Genomic DNA, 23233 nt, shown 5'->3' on the forward strand with positions numbered 1-23233 from the left:
CATGACCCGGCTATCTGGAGCTGCTGGCGTCTGCCTGGATGGCAGGCAGGATACCTGAAAGCATGGCTGGGGCTGGCTTGGATTGCAAAGCTTTTTTGTTATCTTCTATTTTCTCTTCTTTGCTAATTACCGGTAGACGGAATCAGTAACAAGAAGGTTAACATAATAAAAGTGAAATCCGAATGAATAGAGAACTGCATGTAATGACACCGCTCATAAAAAAAGCGCCTTCCTTAGAGCAAGCAACGGGCCCATCTACTGGCGGACATGTATATTGCACCGTGTTCCCACTGAAAGCACTCTTCCGTAACGAAATATAAATACGCCATAAATAAGATGAAAAGATACCCGATCTTCAGCACAGTCCTTTCTTGTTTTTTCTATCTCATCACGATAGTAAGCGACACATTCGTATCGATTTTTTTTAAATCGAGCCTGATCCTCCGCAGCATGGTAAAGGAGAGGCCATCTGGCCAACAAGAGGTTAACAAATGTGTGATCGTGAATTGCCCAACCTTCCCTGTCCTTTTTTGAAATGAAGCTCAATTTCATGGGACACAAAGCAATTTAAGGCGAGCAGTAAACTACAATATAGAATTTAGTACAGTCAGTTATGAAATGCGAACAATAACTTTTCTAAATGTGAATGTTACAGGAGACAGCGATGAACACAGAAGTGTTGTAGAAGGTAATGGGGATCTTTCTACCTGACTAGAATTTCCTGTCACACATTGCTAGGGTTTCCTAGACCTTAAAACCCCTGGAGATGTTGTGTGGGGCTCGTGAGGCCAACTTGCAGAAGTATTTTCATGATTGTTCGATATAAAACGCAATAAAGTAAGATGCCGGAGATGGGAAGCATTTGTAGCCTCTTCGTGGGAAAGGAATATGTGTTGTATACGGTATATAGAGTGTAGGCCGTGGGATGCTCACTATGATACGGGCCTTGCTTCTGTATCTTATAGGACGTACGCCTTATGCTTAGTAGATATGTTAGACTACAACGCCATTGGGGCAAAGGAAACATTAAAAGGTTCCTAATATTTTATTACTTATTAAATATTTCAATTCATCATTGGATACTGAATAGTTCCGTAACATATGCGATTGAAAATTCAGTAAGTTTTGGCTTTGCTCCATTTTTTAAGAATTATTCCACCAGCGAACAAGATGGCCGCTCATCAACGTGATACATGAAATCCATATATAGTTCTCCTTACTTGGTATACAGATTCCTTCAGTTCTCATGCACTTGCTAAGCTAATGGCTGCTAGTGCAGATGCAGATGGTATTTTGTCCTGTGATGTCATCATCTGTGATCAGGTGTAGGAGGTCTCATCAGGTCTGACCGTAAAAAAAACACCTAATACAGAGGTGAATCCACTTTACAATATAATTGTTGTTAGGGCCGGAGCCTTCGCAGCACTGTGTGGAGGCTGGCGGCCCTATCCTTGCCCCGCTCCTGAGTCCCCGCTTCCAGGTCTCGGGAGTCAGGCCAGGACCTCCAGTTACAACCTAGCGGCGTGCCAAAGCCTATTTAGGGAGGGCACTGGCTCTGGAAACAACTGCTGGTAAGAGATCTCAGTGTCTGGTTTGCCATGATTTGTGGTGCGTTGTGTGTTCGGCGTTTCCCGACCCGTACCACTCTGACCAGTAGTGCAGCCATGTCCATCCCCACCATCTGGGACTCTGGTGAACACCATTGTGGGGTTGGAGTTACTGTGACCCGAGGGGTGTTGAACACACGGCGCCATGTTGACCATTTCATTTGGTATATCTAGTACTGGTTCTCACTTTGGCTCTGAACTGCATCTGCTATCCTAACAATAATCACTCTCTAAATATCTGCTTAGTGTTAGGGGTGGCAGATTCAGGATGGGTCACTTTAAATAGTAAGGGGGGTTATAGTCAAACACTGCCTTCACATGGTCGTGATGAGGTAGTGGCCGTGATAATTGCATGAATTGGCTGTTTTGCATCCCCATGGCGTCCATTTTTATGGATTTTTATGGATCTTCATAGACTAGAGCCAAGTGAGTGTCTTATTTTATTACAGATCTTTCAATGGTTCACTAAAAAATTGGTCATGTGAATAGGTCCATAGACTTGCATTGACTTTAGTACATTTTTCACATTTGTGTGACTAGGGCTTTAGGAGATAAAAAGTGGCACACAGGTTTCAATTCCATTCCTCCTAACAGTAGTTAAAGAAAGAGCCATGTTCACACCACACACGATGTGTACGTTCAGGAAACCACTCTGATGCCCACACCTATAGACTGTCCTTACAGTTGGCCAGTGCTACAATATATACTGCATGATAGGTGTATTTTTTTTTAACACGGCAGCCTATTAATAAACTAACCGTATAGCATACAGTTGGATACATCTGGGGTTTATGTTCCATGAGCGCTCAAGGATTACTTTTCCTGTGATCATTAAATGTGATGTGAACAAATCCTAAAATTCTCTAATTATGAATCTGATCAAAGAATATAATATAATATAAATATAAAATAATATAAATAAATAAATATAATATAATATAAAAATTTCCTTTCTACACAATATATATATACTGTATACACCATTGCTTATTAAATCCATAATATAATACAATCAGGATGGGATTGCTGTTCATTATATATCAGAAGGCTAGGATTTATCCAGTACAGGAGCCACCACATGTATACTGTATGGCACATGGTACTATTGAGCATTGAGATACAATATATTTACCAACATCTATAACTGATTACAAATGTAATATCAGCATTAAGGATAGTATAGTCATTTAATGAATTGTTCATAGCCGCCGACTCAGAATCAGCCATCAGTCGGAGGTCAATATAATTGATTGCATCTCTGAGACGCTGTGTATACGGACTGTATCACAGCAGTCACCATATGTTGTTATATTTGGCCGATGCTTCCTTTCTAATGACTAGCGTAGGCCCCAAGATACACATCTTCTGCATTAGGAAACTTCATTGTAAATCATCTTGGCTTCATTTTACAGCTGGATTGAGTAATGCTTTGTAGGTGTAGGCATATAATGCCATGTCACTGCTTTCAAGTGTACAAGGGATCTTTCAGCATAAAATGTGTATAATTGTATTTTTATGAAAATGTTCCTTTATGATATATTATCTATAAACATCCATAGAAGCTGCCATGTCTGTATCAGCTACATTCTGACTTGCATGTATGACTATAGAGTAGGATTGAGCCGATCTTGACTTTTCAGGATCGATTTTAAAATCCGATTTCCAATTATTTTTCATTCGAACCCGATCTCGATCCCAATTCCAATCCCAATGCAAGTCAATGGGATTTTTTTTATTAATCGGAGATCGGATTTTAAAAGCAATCCTATTCACTATACAGCATGGAATCTAACAATTGTTAGAATCCACGCTGTGTAGTGAATCACTAAAGTAGCCAGAGGATTTTTTTTTAATCCTCTGGCTACTTAGTCCCTCCTGGTGTCCACTTATATCCAGAGACGGCTGCTCCGGTGCCTTCCTTCTTCTTTGCCTCGCTGCCGCTCCATGCTGCTCTTCTAACCTGGGAGGCGGGGCAGCGAGGCAAGAAGAAGGAGGGCACCGGAGCAGCCATCTCTACAGATAAGTAGCTGCTAGAGATGTTTAGTTTAGCCTCCCATTAAAATGAATGGAGGCAGCCGGCGCGCAGGGAGTTAAGGCTGTGTGTCGGCTGCTTCCATTCATTCCTATGGAACTGCAGAGGAGCCTTCACACTGAGTATACAGCGTATACTCAGTGTGAAGGCTAAGCAAAGCATTGTGGGAAAAGATCACCGATCTCGATCCCACATAAAAAGATCGTGTTCGGAATTCCGATCGCGATCGTGAAATTTTCTCGATCGCCGATCAGAATCCGATCTTTTCTGAACATGATCGCTCAACCATACTATAGAGTGTTTGTGGTCAGTACAAAGAATTAGCAGGTCATTTATTCTGTTCAAACCTGGACTAGAGGAAGGAAAGATTTAGGCATCTATATAGAAAAGGGTTCTTCACAGTTCGATAGTCAAATTATGGAATGTCCTGCCCCAAGAGGTAACAATGGCAAATACTATGTCTTTATTTAATGCAGTAAATTGATATAAATCTAATCCCAGTATCTTGTAGAGGTGATTCTACAGTTTCCAAATAGACCTCAGTTATTCAGCTTTGCAACCCCATTGTCATGTAAGATACCATTGTGTTCCTATAGAAATGAAGATATGGTACGAGGTATGTCTTAGCTAGCCCCGACTTTGGTCTCAGCACTAGATTCCCAGATTTGTCTAGGCATAAAACAGCAAAATACATGAAGATGGGTCTCCAAAGCTGAATAACAGAGACATATTTGGAAACCATAGAATCACTTATACAAATTCATAGCCAAATTTACTGCTGACAGACTCCCTTTAACAAAGGGCCAGATATACGGATCCAATTAGAAATAATTTAGTAGATTCTGATTTTAATGTTTGAAGTCATTTGGGATGAAGTTTTTTTACCCCAATGGGTAGCAGGGGCCACTAAGGGACATAATACTGTGTGCAGGGGCCACTAAGGGACATAATACTGTGTGCAGGGGCCACTAAGGGACATAATACTGTGTGCAGGAGCCACTATGGGGGATAATACTGTGTGCAGGGCTTACTAAGGGACATAATAGAGTGCAGAGGAGGGGGTCGGTCGAGGTCTTCAGCGTCGGTGTCGGTTGGGGGGGGGCATGTCAAAAGTTTGCCACGGGGCGCCGCCATTCCTAGTTACGCCACTGATTTGACCTGTAATATTATTTTATGAATAGTCATTTATAACCGTAGGCACACTTTAAATATATGTAACATCGCCTCTAAGACTTGTTACCTTGAATACAAGTAAATCAGAAAATTAACTTATTTGTAGTAACATGGTGATTTACGGACAAGGTCAGGAAATTAGTTAATCCCACTTTTTGTAACATAGGATAGGTCTGTATGGGGACAGCAGAACCATGCACATGCTGCAGAGGCAATCCCAGTCATCTGAATGGTGTTGATTTTTAGCTCCAAATCTGCCATAGGTGAACATAGCCTAAAATCTTGTTTTTGAATGAACTTTTTATGCCTTAATTGCAAGAAATTGAAAATACTAGGTTTTCGCTGCAATTTCAGATTTCCATTGTATTTGAATCTATTCTGTTCCTTACAAAGATTTTAGGGACAACAAACACCTTAATATGAGCAACACAAATATAAACTTTCTGAAATGGAATTAAATTTCTGTTCAATTGTTCCTAAGATTCTGCATTTATGCCCGTTCTTTTAAGTCCCGGGAGTTTGGATAGACAAGCAGAGAGGGCTGAATGAGTCGGCCAGCAGCATTCTGGATATTTGAAATTTTTAGTAGCAGGGGTCGGGCATTTAGCAGAAATTTACAATAGTTAAATCAAGACAATAATTTAGTGAATCAAGAGATTTGTGGCAATTTATCACAAGTGGTTTGGTATTATTGTAACATCCACCATTCATGCAGAGAGGCTATTCAGTGTGTCCACTTCTTCCTTACTGGACAAGTGCTACATTTATTGTTCATTTTCTTAGTAATTCTTAGGAGACAAATGATTTTTCATGAAATTGAAGATTATTTAATAACATATTACAAAGAATAACAGTGTGCGATAATCCAATGTAACCAATCAGGTATCAGCACACGGGACCCTGATAATGCACGGCCTGTTAAGATGATAGCTGATTGGGCGATGTGGATTATAGCATATAGTTTCTCTTCAATGTCTCGCATTATTAATGACAATACAATGTAATTGCATTCTATTCTATATATAAACTGTGGATTCTAAGAACACAATGGACGCTTCCAAGTTCTTACTGATTTTTTAATAATCAATAATGATGTGACATAGCAAAATTTTACTGAGATTTCAGATATCAATTTAAGAATATTTAGGTGGGACATATAGGTTGCTGGCCATTAATCTAGGTAGGCCTGGTTCACATCTGCGTTTGGTAATTCGTTCGGGGGAGTCCGCTTGGGGACCCCGGGAACAGAGTACCGAACGCATTGACAAGCGGTGAGCAGTGAAAGCACATGGACCCCATAGACTATAATGGGGTCTGTGTTCTTTCCGCGCTGTGTCCGCACGAGTCATGCAGACAGGAAAGTAGATCACGAAGTAGTTTTCTGTCTGCATGATCCGTGAGGACAGTGCGCAAAAAGCACATGGACTCTACTATTTTCTGTACCAAAATCTATAATATATATATATATATATATATATATATATATATATATATATATATACACCCCAGTTACATTTTCCGATTTTTCCGATGGCGTTCTATTTCCCTGTTTCTGGAAATGAAACATCAACTATACTAACCCACCCACCCCACACCCCATCATACTTACCTGTCTTCTGAACCTTCTGGGCATGGGATGTCACTTCCTTGTGGGCTGCTAGCACCTCCTCTTCTTGATGTTTGCTACTGTCCATGCCTGCGCAATAGAGTCAGAGTGCGCAGTAGCCAGTACTCCAGCTGTATTCGCAGACATAGGTGGCTGGCAGACGTCAAGAAGAGGAGGCGGGGGCTGCCCAGAAGGAAGTGACATCCCATTCCCAGAAGGTCCTACCTGGGAGACCGGTAAGTATGAAGGGATGGAGTGGTTGAGTTAGATAGGGCTAGTAGTGGACAGGCTAGCTAGAGACACAGGGAGAGGGAGGGAGTGAGAGAGACAGGCTATGTGAGTCAGCACTGAGTGCCCTAAGAAATCATGGTAGCTATAGGAAAACAGAACAGAAAGATACCCATGTAAACAAATGCGCAAGATACCAGAAGCTCCCAGAGAAAACAAGAAGTCACTCAAAATATTGCTAAATTTGGTATTTGGTTGCACTTATTACCATATTAATAGCACTAATAGACCTTTTTAAAAATAAAAAATTTTTTTAAGGTCCATGAATCTGTAGGTTTAATATACAGTCCATACATAGCATATTATAGCCACATATTAAGCTGGCAGATTTTCTTTACATAGCATTTATCCCAAAACAGGTACATTTGTTGTTCTCTAATGTGAGAGCAGTTAATATTCTATTAAGCCATTATCTCAGCCTACTTCGTCTATATTTCAGGGCCCAAGGGATTCTCATCCAATTTTCCATAAATGCTAAATGGCACATCAATTACAAATATTGTGCTACTCCCCCTGCCCCTTGCCCTCTCAACAACAGCTCTGGGTGTGTAAATATCACAACGATAGTTCAATAGTTCTCGCCTTTTCTTCGGCACTATTCCATGTGCCTAGATAGAAGCAGATGGAATAGTATTAGGACAGATACTGAAAACTGTAATAAATACTTTATTTCCTTATCAATGAAATAAATTAATTTGATTGGGAAACCTACATTAGAAACTAAAATCTACAGGGTGAGGGGACTTTTTGTAGTTTAACCAAACACTGGGTGTCTTTAGTTTATAGTATACTTTTACATTATGTTGTATCTACGTTTGGCTTTGGCTAAGAAACCTGTACCAGATCAGCACCAAATTCTTCAAATTTTTGCACAATTTTTTGAAAAATTTGAAGTGCTAGTTTTTGAAGCGTGCTCACTGAAGTCTAAAATGTTGCTCAAATGCCTTGATTTAAAACAATTGTCCATAGGCACAAAAAGAATATCACTCATATAAAAGGACTTATTAAGTAGTTTTTGTTGCAAAGAAGCTCTAACATGATCTAGGAAGTTTAGTAGCTCTTCAGAAAGCTGTGACAAGTTGTTATAGTTGCATATAATAAGAGCCACCATACCTGCTGGTGTGCCATTGGTCATAGAAGGATTTCTATGTGTTATGTGCCCCGGGGCTGGAGATATCCTTGCTGTCATAACGGCACTGATGTCTGCCCACTGTCAGAAGGGTGTTCCTGACAGTACAGCTGGACTGTGAGAAACGCCCCTCCAGACAGTACTCGTCCATAGCCCTGTACTGTCAGAGGGGGCATTTCTTACCACTCAACCATGACGTTAACCTGAGAAGAGGCAAAAACAGAGACAACACCAAGCCGATCTTCATGTATTACCACTTGATAAAGCAGGAAGTGGAAGAACAAATGGTTCCACACCTGGCAGGGTTGTGAGAGCGTCACAACAACCCTAAGTGCATATATCAATAAATAAGTTGGTGAGAGGTCTGGACAGCCACTGGGGTATGCCACAGGGATGTCAGGACAATGTGGACCACCCGCCTTCGAAGAATTGGCAAGGAAACAGCGCTCACCCGGAGATGATTGAAAACTTCTTTATTGAATGTCACAACGCATTTCGGGCCAATACTGGCCCTTGCTCAAGTGCAGATATTCCTTCCATAGTGGACCAGCAGTAAGATAACCTGAGAAGAACACCCCGCTCCCCCAGTACTAGTCTATGGATGAGTACAGTCAGGGAAGGTGTTCCTCACAGCTTAGTGGTATGGCTGGATGGTGAGGAACACCCTCCTCTGACAATAGTGGGCTATGGACGAATACTGGGGGGGGGGCTGCTAGACTTTTAGGAATACCCTTCTGACAGTGGGCTGAGATCCAATTCTTGAGTATCCAAAATCTTCTGTTGGTAAGTCACATTCCTCCCATCTTGAATGTAAGAGACAATGGTGGTCACATAATTTCCGGAGGTGGCTCTTCGTTTTATGTCGCAAGTACCATTAATTGGGATGTCTAGAGAACTCTCATATCAATAATTGCTTTCAGAAGCTCAACTTTTACTTCCATCTTATCAGAATGTCTTTTAAATAACTGCTTTTTTTTTACATTGGATTGGATTTTACATGCATTACTTTAAAGACAAAACTTTGCTAGTCCAATTTCTTTTTTTCCTACAGCGAACGCACTATGCCATTGAGCTGTGTGGTAGCATAAAGTACAGAGAAACCTGCATTTTGATCTATCTTGGTAAAGTCAATTAATCTCCTAACCTTAGTCATAATTAGGCAGGTTTAACTTCATCAATCTAGTGTAATAAGAATAAATGAGAATCTCAACCTTTCCACTTTTCATCATTCTGTAGCCTCTCACTAAATGTGTTCTCAGATAGTGTGCGAAACTAATTTGAGATCTTCCACCTTAATCTCTTGTTGATACTGTTCCCCTGGCAAGGAAAGTTATTACAAATCAGAGACTTGTTAAACAGAAGAGGGCATGTGTTAACTATAGCTAAAAAATGCTACGAGGATGACATTGAGAGCAGGAAAATCAAACAATACTGTCAACACATTAGTAATGCCTGGGAAAATGTAAATCGTCAAATTACTTTGAAATGCGATGTATGTATTGGGTGTATGTTAGGAATGCAATGTGCCTAAGCGATAAAGACTTGTGACAGGGACAAATCTGTAACAGTTAATTCTTCTATGTATTACATGATAACTAAGGTTGTTGCACCTGGTTTTCCTGGCTTGCTTTTCACCAACACTTCTGGTGGAGGCAAATATCTGATGTTATAGTCTTGTGCCAGGAAGATTGAATGTTGTGCCTATGGTTACCCTATGTTTATTCTTTATCCCCCAAATCATACAATAAAATATAATAATCCAATATTAGGGTTGAGAAAATTTCACGATCTTGATCGGAATTCCGAACACGATCTTTTTAGGTGGGATCGAGATCGGTAGTATTTCCCACAATGCCTTCACACTGAGTATATAGTGTATACTCAGTGTGAAGGCTCCGCTGCGGTTCCATAGGAATGAATGGAAGCAGCCGGCACACAGCCTTACCCCCCTGCGCGCCAGGTGCCTCCATTCATTCTAATGGGAGATTAAAGTAACATCTCTAGTAGCTACTTACCTCCAGAGATGGCTGCTCTGCTGCTCTTCGCCTCGCTGCCGCTCCAGCTGCAGTCTTCTTCACCTCGCTGCCCCGCCCCCCAGGTTAGGAGAGTGTGGGCGGGTTAGGAGAGTGTGGGCGGGTACAGGGCGGGGAAACATGACGTCTTCCCTCCCAGTACCCGCTCACACTCTCCTAACCCGCCCACACTCTCCTAACCTGGCAGGGAGGGGGCAGCGAGGTGAAGAAGACTGCAGCTGGAGTGGCAGCGAGGCGAAGAACAGCGGAGCAGCAGAGCAGCGGAGCAGCCATCTCTGGAGGTAAGTGGACACCAGGGGGGACTAAGTAGCCAGAGGATTAAAAAAAAATCCTCTGGCTACTTAGTGATTCACTACACAGCGTGGATTCTAACAATTCTTAGATTCCATGCTGTATTGTGAATAGGATTGTGTTTAAAATCCGATCTCCAATTAATAAAAAAATCCCATTGACTTGCATTGGGATCGGAATTGGGATCGAGACCGGGTTCGAATGAAAAATGATCGGAAATCGAATTTTAAAAATCGATCCTGAAAAGTCAGAATTGGCTCAACCCTATCCAACATGTATTGGTTTGAGCTGATGTCTTATAACAAGGCGGTTTTATTTTTGTACTGTACGAAAAGATTAGCATTGTAGTATTATTTGAACAATGTTTGGTGGTATTATTTCAGCATTATATGGCAATAAGGTTTGAGCATAGAACATACGATAAAACTCAACAATCCAGGCTGTTATCGAGTGGTCTAGTGTAAAATGTAATACCGTAAAGTATTATTAAGGTCTGCACTGTAGTATTATTTCGATTCTTTTTCTCTGCATTACTTAGCTATTATGCGGCAATATTTTTGGAACATATGTGATTGGTAATACTTGTATAAAAAAATGTTGATGTTTGCTACGTCAAAACTACTGCAAATTTTGTCATATACTAACAGAAGTATAAAAATGTCCTCGTCCCCGTTGGCCTCTCTCCTCCTCTGCCTAGTTCTGCTCTTGTAGTCCCTGCAAAGGTCTCCTACTTCTATATTCATTTGGCTACTCCGTGTCTGACATTAGTCTCTTTTTCTGACTTTGTTTAGATTGTGATCTTGTTCTTCTGATCTCCGGTGTCTGATCTTGGTTTTCCTTTGACTTTTGCATCTGTGCGACCCACCCTATTCTAAGGCCACAAATTCAGCTCATATTTGACAGTCCTACTGCCCGATTCCTGGTGCTTCTCACTGCCATCTCTCTGACCCTAGGCCCGCTGCCACCTATTCTAGGACCATTATAAGAGGCAGTGACCTAGCAGTCTTCCCGCAACAGATTCCTGTACAGAAGTTAAACGGTGAATATGAAGAGACTACTTACACAATGCCCTTGGAAGTAGCCTGGTTAGATGGTACTGTGGGTCCACAACCCATTATTCATCACACTTTGTATGGCACATTTGTATTAAGATATTATCCAGCTGATATTTTTTTAAAGGCTCAGAGTAGTATGAAAAACCAAAATGGTCATACTCATGCAATGCCTTGGGGTTTAGCACATGGAGGAGGCCCAAAATAGCATAGACTCACTCCTCTAGTCATATTGGCTTTCTCGACAATTTTTTTTTTTACAGTCCCTAGGGTGGGAAAGTGATAAGCGGGTCACAAAGCAACATTGAGGCACTTTCACGTACCACCAGCAAGTATCCAGATGTTGTGCACTTCACAAACACAGACAGGTGTAATATCTGATCTGCATAACCCCTCTAGTCCTCTGAACCTTTCCATCATGCCGATCTGGAGAAAATCTTGAGGCCTAGTCCTCCTTTTCCAACCACTTTTGGGAAAGGCAAGGCATATATCCACCATGGACATCAAAGTGTCTTCACTTTTACAGCAGTGAAAATGCTTAGTGCTTACCAGATTAGTCTCTATTCCTGGTCCAGCTTCAAAACCCAGGAAATGCACAAGCAGCCAATCAGAGATTTGGAAGGGAAGAATTCAGGGACTGGTAGAACTGAGTATGACTTATTTTTTGTTATTCTGAGCCTTTTTTGCAACAAAGCTATTTTCACTCAAGACTGCAAAAGTGAACTTTAACTATGGCAGTTCTCTCCCACGTCCTAACTGTGCTTAATAGTACTCATAGTACCCTTAGCCCACTGCTGTCATTCAGGAGACTGGAAGATGCCCATTGAGAACAGGAATTCACATTAGATGCTGCATCAGAGCCTAGGAGAGGTGAGTATGAGTGTTTGGTATCTTTAGTCATCTCCCCTGGGCCTCCACTTATTATCAGAACCCAGAGTATATTAACAGTTCATGTATAATAGTGGTTCATGGATGGTGAAGCTGAAGCTTATGGAAAATTTATAAATTAACCCAGTTGTAAAAGATACCACTTTGCCAAGCTGTTTGGCCTACCTGCGATCACCCCTCTTACCTTATACTCATCACCTTGAGTACCAGGGTTCATAGGATTACATGAAAACTTTATAAATTTTATATATTTATATAAAATTTATTTTATATAAAATATATTTTTATATATCCGAATGGTTCGGTACCAGCTGCTAAAGTATACATCAATGGATGGTCAAGCAAATACAAGTATAAATACAGTACAGAAAAATAAAATGTGATGAAAAGAGAAAATGAATACTAAGATGAGTTTGCAGTCTGGTATACATTACTAAGCCCCAGGGAACTTCCTTAACCCCTTCCCGACATGCGCCGTAATAGTACGGCGCGTGTCGGGTCTGTAACTATGGCGACCGCCCGGGAGCCGGGCGGCCGTCATAGCCGACGGGTGTCTACTGCTTCAAGCAGTAGACAACCGGCTCTGATGCCTCCGATCGGTCCCCGGACCGATCGGAGGCATTAACCCCTCCGGCGCTGCTGTCAAAGGCGCTGGAGGCGCCATTTTCCCGGCGGCGCATGGGCGCCGCCATTTTGGCAGGGATCGCCGGCTCCTGGAGCATTCTCCAGGCCCGACCCCCCGTTGCCATGACAGCCGGGAGCCTTGTTAAAGGCTCCCAGCCGGTCTGCAAATTCTCTCTTTTGCAGGCTGGTGTATACAGCCTGCAAAAGAGATGATGATTTTTTGCAATGCATTGCAATGCATTAGCATTGTAATGCATTGCATTAGTGATCAGACCCCCTGGGGTTCAACACCCCTAGGGGGTCTAATAAATGCAAAAAAAAATTAAAAAAAAAGTTAAAAAAATATTAAAAAATATTAAAAGAATTAAAAGTTCAAATTACCCCCCTTTCCCTAGAACACATATAAAAGTAGTTAAAAACTGTGAAACATATACATGTTAGGTATCCCCGCGTTCGAAATCGCCCGCTCTACAAATCTATAAAAATATTTTTCCTGTTCGGTAAACGCCGTAGCAGGAAAAATAGTCAAAAGTGCCAAACCGACGTTTTTTCAGTTTTAATTCTGATAAAAATTTGAATAAAAAGTGATCAAAGCAATAGCATTTCCCGAAAATGGTAGAACTAAAAAGTACACCCGGCCCCGCAAAAAAAGACGCCCTATAAATCCCCGTACACGCACGTATAAAAAAGTTACGGCCATCGGAATATGGCGACTTTTAGAAAAAAAATTTTTTAACACCGTTTTGGAATTTTTTTTAGGGGTCAAAATGTAAATAAAACCATATAAATTTGGTATCCCTGGAACCGTACCGAAACACAGAATATAGGGGACATGTCATTTTGGCTGCACAGTGAACGCCGTAAAACCAAAGCCCGTAAGAAAGTCGCAGAAATGCATTTTTTCTTCAAATCCACCCCATTCTGAATTTTTTTCCTGCTTCCCAGTACATTATATAGAATAATTAATGGTGGCATCATGAAGAAAAAATTGTCCCGCAAAAATTAAGACCTCATATGACTCTGGGAGCGGAGAAATAAAAAAGTTATGGGGTTTAGAAGGAGGGGAGTCAAAAACGAAAAACGAAAATCAAAAAATGCCATCGGCGGGAAGGGGTTAAAGGGGTATTCCCACCTCACATACTCATCAGTCTTTACTGCTGTAAAATCTTCTTTCTTCCTGGTTTCTTGCAACATTTGGTGGGCGGGGTTTCACATGCAATCTGCCATTTAGCTCCGCCCCCAAATTCACATGTAGCTCCGCCCACCCATATTGGACTATGAAGTACAGGCAGCAGCAACTCCATTCTGTGTTACATACAGAGACTGCCTGTCTCTGCCATAATGAACACAATTGAATTAGCTAGCCTGATAACTGGGAGAACAGAAGAAATGAAAGCAGCTCCTCTCCTCTATCTGCTAACAGGAACCTAGGTCATGTGGTGTAGACACAGGAATAGCTAGATACAGAGGCTCGCTCCTGTGCACTTAGCCCCTCCCCCCTGAGAGCAGCAGATACATCACTTGACTCATGAGCAGCTAAGTCAGGGCTGTGGCCACAAAGAATTGAATAAAGTAAGATAGTGGACAAACAAAGCAGTTTTGCTGAAGCAGTGTATTTAGGAAAGGTCTTACATCCACATTAACAAGCAGTATAGATAGGATCCTTGTGATGGGACAACCCATTTAAGTCAACAACAGGACATGTGTCCTCACATTTCTCCCAGGATAAGAGCTACCTTCACTTTCTGGACGGACACCATATACCTGTGCTAGTCTCCTCCCTGAGTGATGTTACCAGGAGAAGAGGCCCAGCCCTAAATCCTTGGACCAGAAAACTACTTACATACTACTTACACTTACCATAACTCTTTACTGGATGAACATAGTATCAAGCGAGGGGTATGACGGGGTTCATGGTGACTTTTCCATCACATAGACACCAAGATTGACCTCTTTCCCCTAAATCCCCTTGGTAGGGAGTTGAGCATCCATTCAAGTCTTCTGCAACCAAGGAATTTATTGATGCGACTGTAAGATGCTCCCCTCATAAAATATCATCATAATACTATATTTCCTTTGATGAAGTGCTGGGGCAATCCTGTCTGCCAGAAAAACTTGATCAAACATCCTTTTAGGATCTTCCCAGATTAGAGGAAGGTGATGTGCATTGTCCGCAGACATCAAGGGGTAGAGGTGTGATATTATTTGCCCACAAATGGAATCCATATCTAACATTAACCCCCTTGACTGACTCTGTATCACACCAGCTCATTACAAACCAGTTGGCTCATTCCTACTAGTAACTACTTATGTTCAGCAGGAGAAAGAGATCTGCTGCTTATAACAGATGAACCATATGATGTTCACTAACCTGGTGATAAGTATTAGAGATGAGCGAACAGTAAAATGTTCGAGATTCGATATTCGTTTTGAGTAGCCCCTCAATATTCGACTACTCGAATCAAATATCGAACCCTATTATAGTTTATGGGGTGAAAATGCTCGTTTCAGGGGTAGGCAACATTCGATCAAATTATACTTACCAAGTCCACGAGTGAGGGTCAGGCAGGATCCTCCGAGAAGTCTTCTCCGTGCAGCGTCCCCGCGGCATCTTCCGGCTCTGAATTCACTCTGCCAGGCATCGAGCCTGGGCAGAGCCGACTGCGTATGTCCGCACTACAAGCGGGCATGCGCAGTCGGCTCTGCCCAGGCCTGATGCCTGGCAGAGTGAATGAAGAGCCGGAAGACGCCACGGGAAAGCTGTACGGAGAAGACTTCTAAAGGTAGGAGAAGAACCAGCGTTTATTGGCCGACTGTATAGCATTCGGCCAATCAATGCTGGTTCTGCATCAAACTTTTCCATTCGAATAGTGAGTGGTACTCGATCGAGTACGAGTATTTTGAATACCGTAGTATTCGATCGAATACCTACTCGATCGAATACTACTCGCTCATCTCTAATAAGTATCTCAGCCTTGATAATCTCTATTGCTTCTGTAACTCCTATAAACCTCAATGGAGAGGGCTATGCACAAGTGTGACCCACGTGAAAGTATCTAGAGAGTGGGGTGCCAGGCAATCCATGAGCAGGCGTCACTCCCTGACAATATACCATAAATGTCTGAGATTGGAATACACCTTTAAGATAGACTACCTCTTCTCCCTCAGTAATACTTTTATGACCTGCAACTGTACATCATGCTCTTCTCTCTCCAAATTAAAACAGCACCTCATCCCATTTAATCCTTAGGGCCTGGAGCATATACTTTCATAAAAGATCAAAGCGTTTGGATGATACACTCTACCAATTACAGATCGCTCTATAGAAACATTCCTTTTGTTATATTTAACACAGACATATAATTAAGATGTAAGTTTTCATTATTTGTCCGGCAGTGCCTTTAGGAGAAAGATGGTTTAACCGGTAGAGGATGAATCAGCGGCAGTGAATCATATCATATATTATAAAATATGCAAACCTATTAGAGGCTGTTGTACTTCTATCTGTTTTGTGCAGTGATTAGGATCTGCATAATTGACTGTTCATGAAAAAGCTGTGACAGGGTAATTATAGGTGCCGTCTTTTTAAGATAATGTAAATGTTATTAGATATGTCTCACCTATGGTCTTTATATATTTTTTCAGAGATAATGTAACTAAAGAAAATCTTCTATTCACTATTTTACATGTAAAATGTGTAATTATTTCTAATAGAAAAGGCTACATTCATTAAATATAAATCATGCTTCCTTTAATAGGACAATTTGCTACTGAGAAAAATCAATATGTTCTATAGTTATACAGCGAAAACTCAGAGACCTTCTCTTTGAAGAAACCAACCCATTGTTCAGACCAGATCTCCAGCATCACCATAAATTATGCACACTGTCCATCTACCAAAAAGACCACCAAAACATGTGAAGCATGGTTGAGGAGACATCATGGTTGGTGACTTATTGCCTAATGGACTGGACACCTTGCAATTGTTAAGAGGACAAAAATAAAAAAGGATCAAAAAATTCACTGCTAAAGGTAAGGACACCAGTGCGTAAACTATAGCTATGTACATTTGTGATGTCAAGTGATGTAACAAGATAATTATCCAAAGTACATATGATTAGATTGAAAAATTGCCTGTTCGGGTCTCTGCTTCCATGCTGTAGTGCAGGAGGTGTGTTCAGTTTGATTCTTTGTTGCTCTGTGTGAACACTGCTCTATTACCTATCCTCTGTATTTGAGTTTCCACCAAATCCATGTCCTGCACCTGGTATCCCTCTGTTCATCAAATAGTTAATGTTAGCCTTGCCTGTGTGATTGACAACCTGTCTACCAGTCAAGTCTGTGGCAGGTCCTGCACTTCCTATATACAGGTCTTCAGACCACAAAGGTGTGCTGGCTATTTTGACTCTGTAGTGTGACTTTGTTCCTACTTCTCTTATTTTTGTATTACTGACCTCTGACCTTTGGCTTCCCTTGTGACTACTCTTTTGGATTACGATTTTGTACTGCTTTGTCTCTCTGGCTTTGACCCTTGGCTTGCTGACTTCGCTTCTGTGTTGTTTTGTCCTGTCTTGTTCTCTGTGACACTTAATTATAGGAAGGGTATTGCTGCCCAGTTGTCATCTGTCGCCAAGGACAGTTCAGGCAAGTAGGCAGGAACAGGGGCTGGGTTGCGTTTAGGACTCACTGCCTCTGTTTTTCCCTTCTTCCATTGTTCCAGCAGAAACACTAGGGAATTGCAAAACTAGCAATCCCTATACAAAAAATATTTCTGTATTGAAATTATCAAGCCAGAGTCCTGAGATGATGATGATGATGTAGCCTGACCTGATGAGGGCTGTACACTCCAGACAGCCTAGAAATATTAATGAACTAACCCAAATTTGCAAAGGGGAATGGTCCAAATTTCCTTTTCAACATCATACAAATCATATTTGATGAAGGTGATTGCTACTATATGGGGAACTTCAGCTTAATAAATTCAAGGCTTCACTTATTTTTTCTCTTTGCACTGTTTGCTCAAACATGAATAATATACCGTATATACTTGAGTATAAGCTGACCCGAATATAAGCCGAGGCCCCTAATTTTACCAAAAAAAACTGGGAAAACTTATTGACTCGAGTATAAGCCGAAGGGGGGGAAATGCAGCAGCTACTGGAAAATTTCAAAAAATAAAATGGTCGGAGTTTTTGGGGGCAGTAGTTGCTGGGTGCTGGGGAAGGGGAGGGGGTATTTTGGTTGTCTGTCTGCCCCTTCCCTGAGCTTGAGGACTGGGTTTTTTCCCCCACTTGGAATTCAGCCTGGCTGAATATAGGGGATCTGCAGTGCTCCTATCAACCCCTTCCTGACGGAACAGGAGCACTGCAGATCCCCTATATTCAGTAGACCGGGTACTGTCAGACACAGGGATACCTAATGTGTATGTGTTTCACAGTAATCTTCTACTTTTGTATGTATTCTAGGGAAAGGAGTGATTTAGAACTATTTTTTTTTTTTTTTTTAAGCTTCTTTTTTCCCCCACTATTTTATGGGAGATTCTATACATTGATATTGCGGCTGGTTATAGACCCCCCCCCCCTCCCCCTCCTAAAGAAAAAAATATTTATTTATTTTTTTGCTGACTCGAGTATAAGCCGAGGGAGGCTTTTTCAGCACAAAAACTATGCTGAAAAATTTGGCTTATAGTCAAGTATATACGGTAATTGTTTGTGTGTTATTAGTTTAGATTAACTGTGTCTGATGATAATTGTAATATAGATAACAACCAGACCACATTATATAAGAAATCTATTGATAAATCCTGGTAATTCCAAAGGGTTTTTAAGACGCTATACTGTTTCTTTTATTAACATACTTGGACTATTCCATTCCTTTATGCTCTGAAGACATGTTGTCTTTTATCTATGTATCTTGCTTTTTGATTAGTTGTGAAATATACTCTTTCCATCTATACTGATGTTTTTGTAACAGCAACTCAATAGACAATAACTGGGATGTGGTGTAATGTTGTAATATATACCCTGTCTCAATTCTGCTTCTCTACATCAATCACAGGGCTTCAGCTGTGACTATAGAATAGGCTCTAAACTTAGCTGTATCCCTCTATATTTCCTATCTGATATACCTATTAATATGGAAAAAGAGATAGGGAGTTCTAATACATTGAATAAGAGGCAAACTGTCTAATTCGCCATGTGCTCTGTCATAATGGACCAGCTCGGAACGAATTTTGCTATACATTTACACATATAAAACACCATTTTCAGTGAATATTCCAAATGTTAAACTGAGTTTCCCTTAGCAGAAGCCATGAGAGTCCTGATGTGGAAATCAATGATGTATTCACTGATATATGAATATAATAAAATCCAAACTCTTTATTATTCTCCCAGTTTCACACAGATTTTCCATTAGTATGTACAATATTACTGAAATGACTATTTCCTATAGTGCCCAGAATGAATTAATAAGCTCTCATTAGCACCAGGAAGCTTGTAATATATGGAAAATGATACGTAAAAATAGAATAATTGGCCATATATGAATCAGAAAGGTATATAGTCAAGCTAGACATTGTCAGAATCACATAATGAAGTATAGCTCGAATTTGCAACGAAGGTAGGAATATAAATGTCAGTGTTCAGTTTCAGTAGCAAACAAACCTAATGAACAAATGACCGTTTTAGAAAGTATACAAGTCAAATGTGATGGAACTTGTTGCTGCGATTGTGTTTACTACACTCCTATGTTGTAGAAGAAAAATAGAACTCATAAAATGTATCCTAGGATGTAAAACTTGATACCAGTTCGATTGATATATGGAACAACAATCTTCCACTAGGCTGTAGTACCTGGTTTGTATATTAAAAACTTAGTTTGAGACATTCTCAACTACCACACAACTGTAAAGGCATTTTTCTTTAGAAATTGAATATGCAAATGCAGTATTGTAAGAAGCCATTTTCTCATGGCTGGCGGGCATGCGCAGTCGGCTTTTCCCTAGACCTGAGGCCTAGAAAGCTGAAGCTTGCACCAGAAGAAGACAAGTGAAGAGGATGTTGCTGAAGAAGATGGAGGCGGCGCTGGAGAGAGTTCTCTCGCAGCATTGGGGACACCCCCAGTGCTGTTTGAGTGCTGGGGCCCGCCCCCAGTGCTGTGAGAGAATTCATTTGCATACCAACAAAAAACAGAATTTCAAGCAAATGATGGCGTGAAGAAGACAACGAAAGGTAGGAGAAAAATAGTCTTTCTTAAGGCTATTCCGACGTGTTAATGAGAAAAAAATGTGTTTGAATGATAGGATCCCTTTAATGAGGCTGTTAGACATGCATGCTCAATAGAATACAGTACAGCTTCCGCGGTATTCTCAGAGAAAAAATCAGGAATGCTTTACCTTTGGGGGCGAAAATATTGTAGGGTTTCTTCTACTTATAAATGCTAAGCAGTGAGTGGAGATTATAATAGAATGGAGAACTCCACTCCATATTGATCCCTGTAGTCTCAAATAGCTCATATGGCTACCAATAACACTGTACTGTCAGAGAGCCAGCCTTACAGTGTAGCCTTACAACTGGTCCGTCACAAGACTGTAAAAGTGTACTGCCAGGGTGGCATTCTGCACCGGACCATGATAACGCTGGGCTGTAAGGTCAGCCCCCTGACAATATTGTCATACCGGTAGCCAAAAATAATGGCATTGATATCTCTGCAATGGGGGAAGATACCAACTAAACTGAAAGTATACTGTATTCAGAGCATTGACAGCTTTGTAATGGTATATAACATGCCTTGTCTTAGAGGACATGAAAGGTCCTCTTTAGAGATGAGCGAACCGCGTTCGATCGAGTACATGTTCGATCAGATATCAGGCTGTTCAAGATGTTCGATTCGAGTCGAACACCAGGTGGCAAACTCACTAAAAATTTGATTCCCCTCCCACCTTCCCTGGTGCTTTTTTTGCACCAATAACTGTGCAGGGGAGGTGGGGCAGAAACTACGACAACGGAGACATTGAAAAAAAATCGGAAAAAGTAATTGGCTGGCTAATTCAGCTGACCTCCAATTTATACGAACAGTAGATTTAATATCCGGTTCATATGAGACTGTGGATTACATTTATTTAGGTGGGAATGTTACTCACACAGCTCTTTGGGGCTGTATCTGATCGGGATCCCTGTCAGCTTGCCATATGTGCGAGCTGACTTTTTCCCATAGGAATGCATTGACCAGCGATGATTGGCCGAATGTCATACACAGTACAGCATTCGGCCAATCAACGCTGGTTCTGGCTCATTTGTGAGGAGGCGGAGTCTAAGATCGGACCAGAATGGAGACTGCTGTGGACCGATCTTAGACTCCGCCAGAACCAGCGTTGATTGGCCAAATGCTGTACTCTGTATGGCATTTGGTCAATCAACGCTGGTCAATGCATTCCTATGCCGAGATGTAGCAGTGCTAGCCGTGCGCTCAGCTCGGCTACACCGGAGATGCAGCCGGGCGCATACTGGAAAAGCCAAAGTGCGCTGAATTCAACTGTCGGCTTTCTAGCGGTATATAATACCGCACATCTATGACAATATGACAGGTCCTCTTAGCAAAATGTTTAGGCTCCCCTAGTTTACACTATTATACATTATTTGCACTTACTGACATACTGTACAAAGGTTGATAAATATTGTCCATATACAGTAAGTCAACCCACTACCAGTAAGGGAGACGATGATGGATCTCCTCTAAAACACTACTTAAGGAATATGCAACATGAATCTTATACGCTGGCCACCAACCCTAAAGAGAACTCCTTGCACTTGTCTCCTGAAATATATTATCCTGTTCCATTATAAGACAATATTTTAAAATGAAGCATTGAACGACCAATGCAAGTGATTTTGACAATTCTATGGATAGTTATATGATTACTATTGTTTGTTCTACCAACAATTTCATTTGCATATGCTCTACATAGAAATTTTAACAGAGTACACAAGAGACAACTTCAATGACATCCATTTACATGTAACAGTTCATTTCCCAAAAATGAAAATCGGCAAAAGCGACTTTTGTCAAGGATGAAGAATCGTTTCATCATTTATCATTGATCCAATGCTCATAATCATTAAGAAGTTAGCAATAACGGATGATGATTTGTTTTTCTCACCCAAGTACATACACCTTCAAGTTTTGGACCTTGCAGACATTAAAGGGATTCTATCATTGGATATCCGTTTTTTCTAACTAACACGTAGGAATAGTCTTAAGAAAGGCTATCCTTCTCCTACCTTTAGATGTCTTCTCAGTGCCACCGTTCATTAGAAATCCGGGTCTTCTTCGATATGCAAATGAGTTCTCTTGCAGCACTGGGGGCGGACCCCTTTGCTCAAACAGCACTGGAGGTGTCCCATGGGAGAACTCTCCAGCGATGCCTCCATCTTCTTCTCCTTGTGTCTTCTTCCGTCCTGGGTTTCAATCTTCTAGGCATGCGCAATCGGCTCTGCCATCAGGTCTCAGGCTGCGCGGGCATGCGCAGCCTGGCTCTGCCTGAGACCCGATAGCAGAGCCGACTATGTTTGCCTGGAAGATTGAAACCTAACGACAGAAGAAGACACAGGGAGAAGAAGATGGAGGCATCGCTGGAGAATTCTTTTGAAGCATTGGGGACGCCCTCAGTGCTGTTTGAGCGCAAGGGGCCCGCCCCCAGTGCTGCGAGAAAACTCATTTGCATACCGAAGAAAACTCAGATTTCTACTGAACGGCTGTGCAGAGAAGACATCTAAAGGTAGGAGAAGAATAGCCTTTCTTAAGGCTATTCCTACATGTTAGTCAGAAAAAGGGTATCCAATGATAGGATCCCTTTAGCTTTGCATCTCACCTATGGAGGTTAAATCATTGTCATTGACGGTATTATCATCATTTATTCATCAGCCTTCAGGTTATGATATTAGACTAAGATCCATTAAGCTCAGAAATTAACTAAGGTCAATGTTACTTTTTAATCACAAGGCAACCATTTTTGCAAATCCCAAGGAATTATTTTGCCGTTTCGCCGTAGATATTTTATACACTTGGATTGGTCCTATAAGGTAAAGACTTTAAGACCAATACTATCAGAACTCTTATTATCTTAATAACCAGGCTGATACACAATGGCGGATAATGTTACAGGGAATGACATAGTTAAACACCTCACTGTCAGCTTTTGACTCTATTCTCACTTAATTCTGACAGTGGTTTTGATGGTCAGTGTTTGACCTTGACAAATGTGACAAAAACATCAATATCTGTCTATAAAAATGCATTCTAATGTATTCGTATTTCAATAAATAAGCCGACTTTATTTCACGAGCACTAACAGATGACATTTCAGCCTCCCATCAGTTTGGGCAATCATCATTTATTTATGGAAGGGATGGATTTATAGTTATAGGGTTGTTACTTACTATAAAAGAAAAACACAATGCCAAAATAAAGTACAATGACTTATCCTTTTTATGACAGTCTTAATAAACCA

This window comes from Leptodactylus fuscus, chromosome 9 (assembly GCF_031893055.1).
Source record: "Leptodactylus fuscus isolate aLepFus1 chromosome 9, aLepFus1.hap2, whole genome shotgun sequence".
NCBI classification, from domain to species: Eukaryota; Metazoa; Chordata; class Amphibia; order Anura; family Leptodactylidae; genus Leptodactylus; species Leptodactylus fuscus.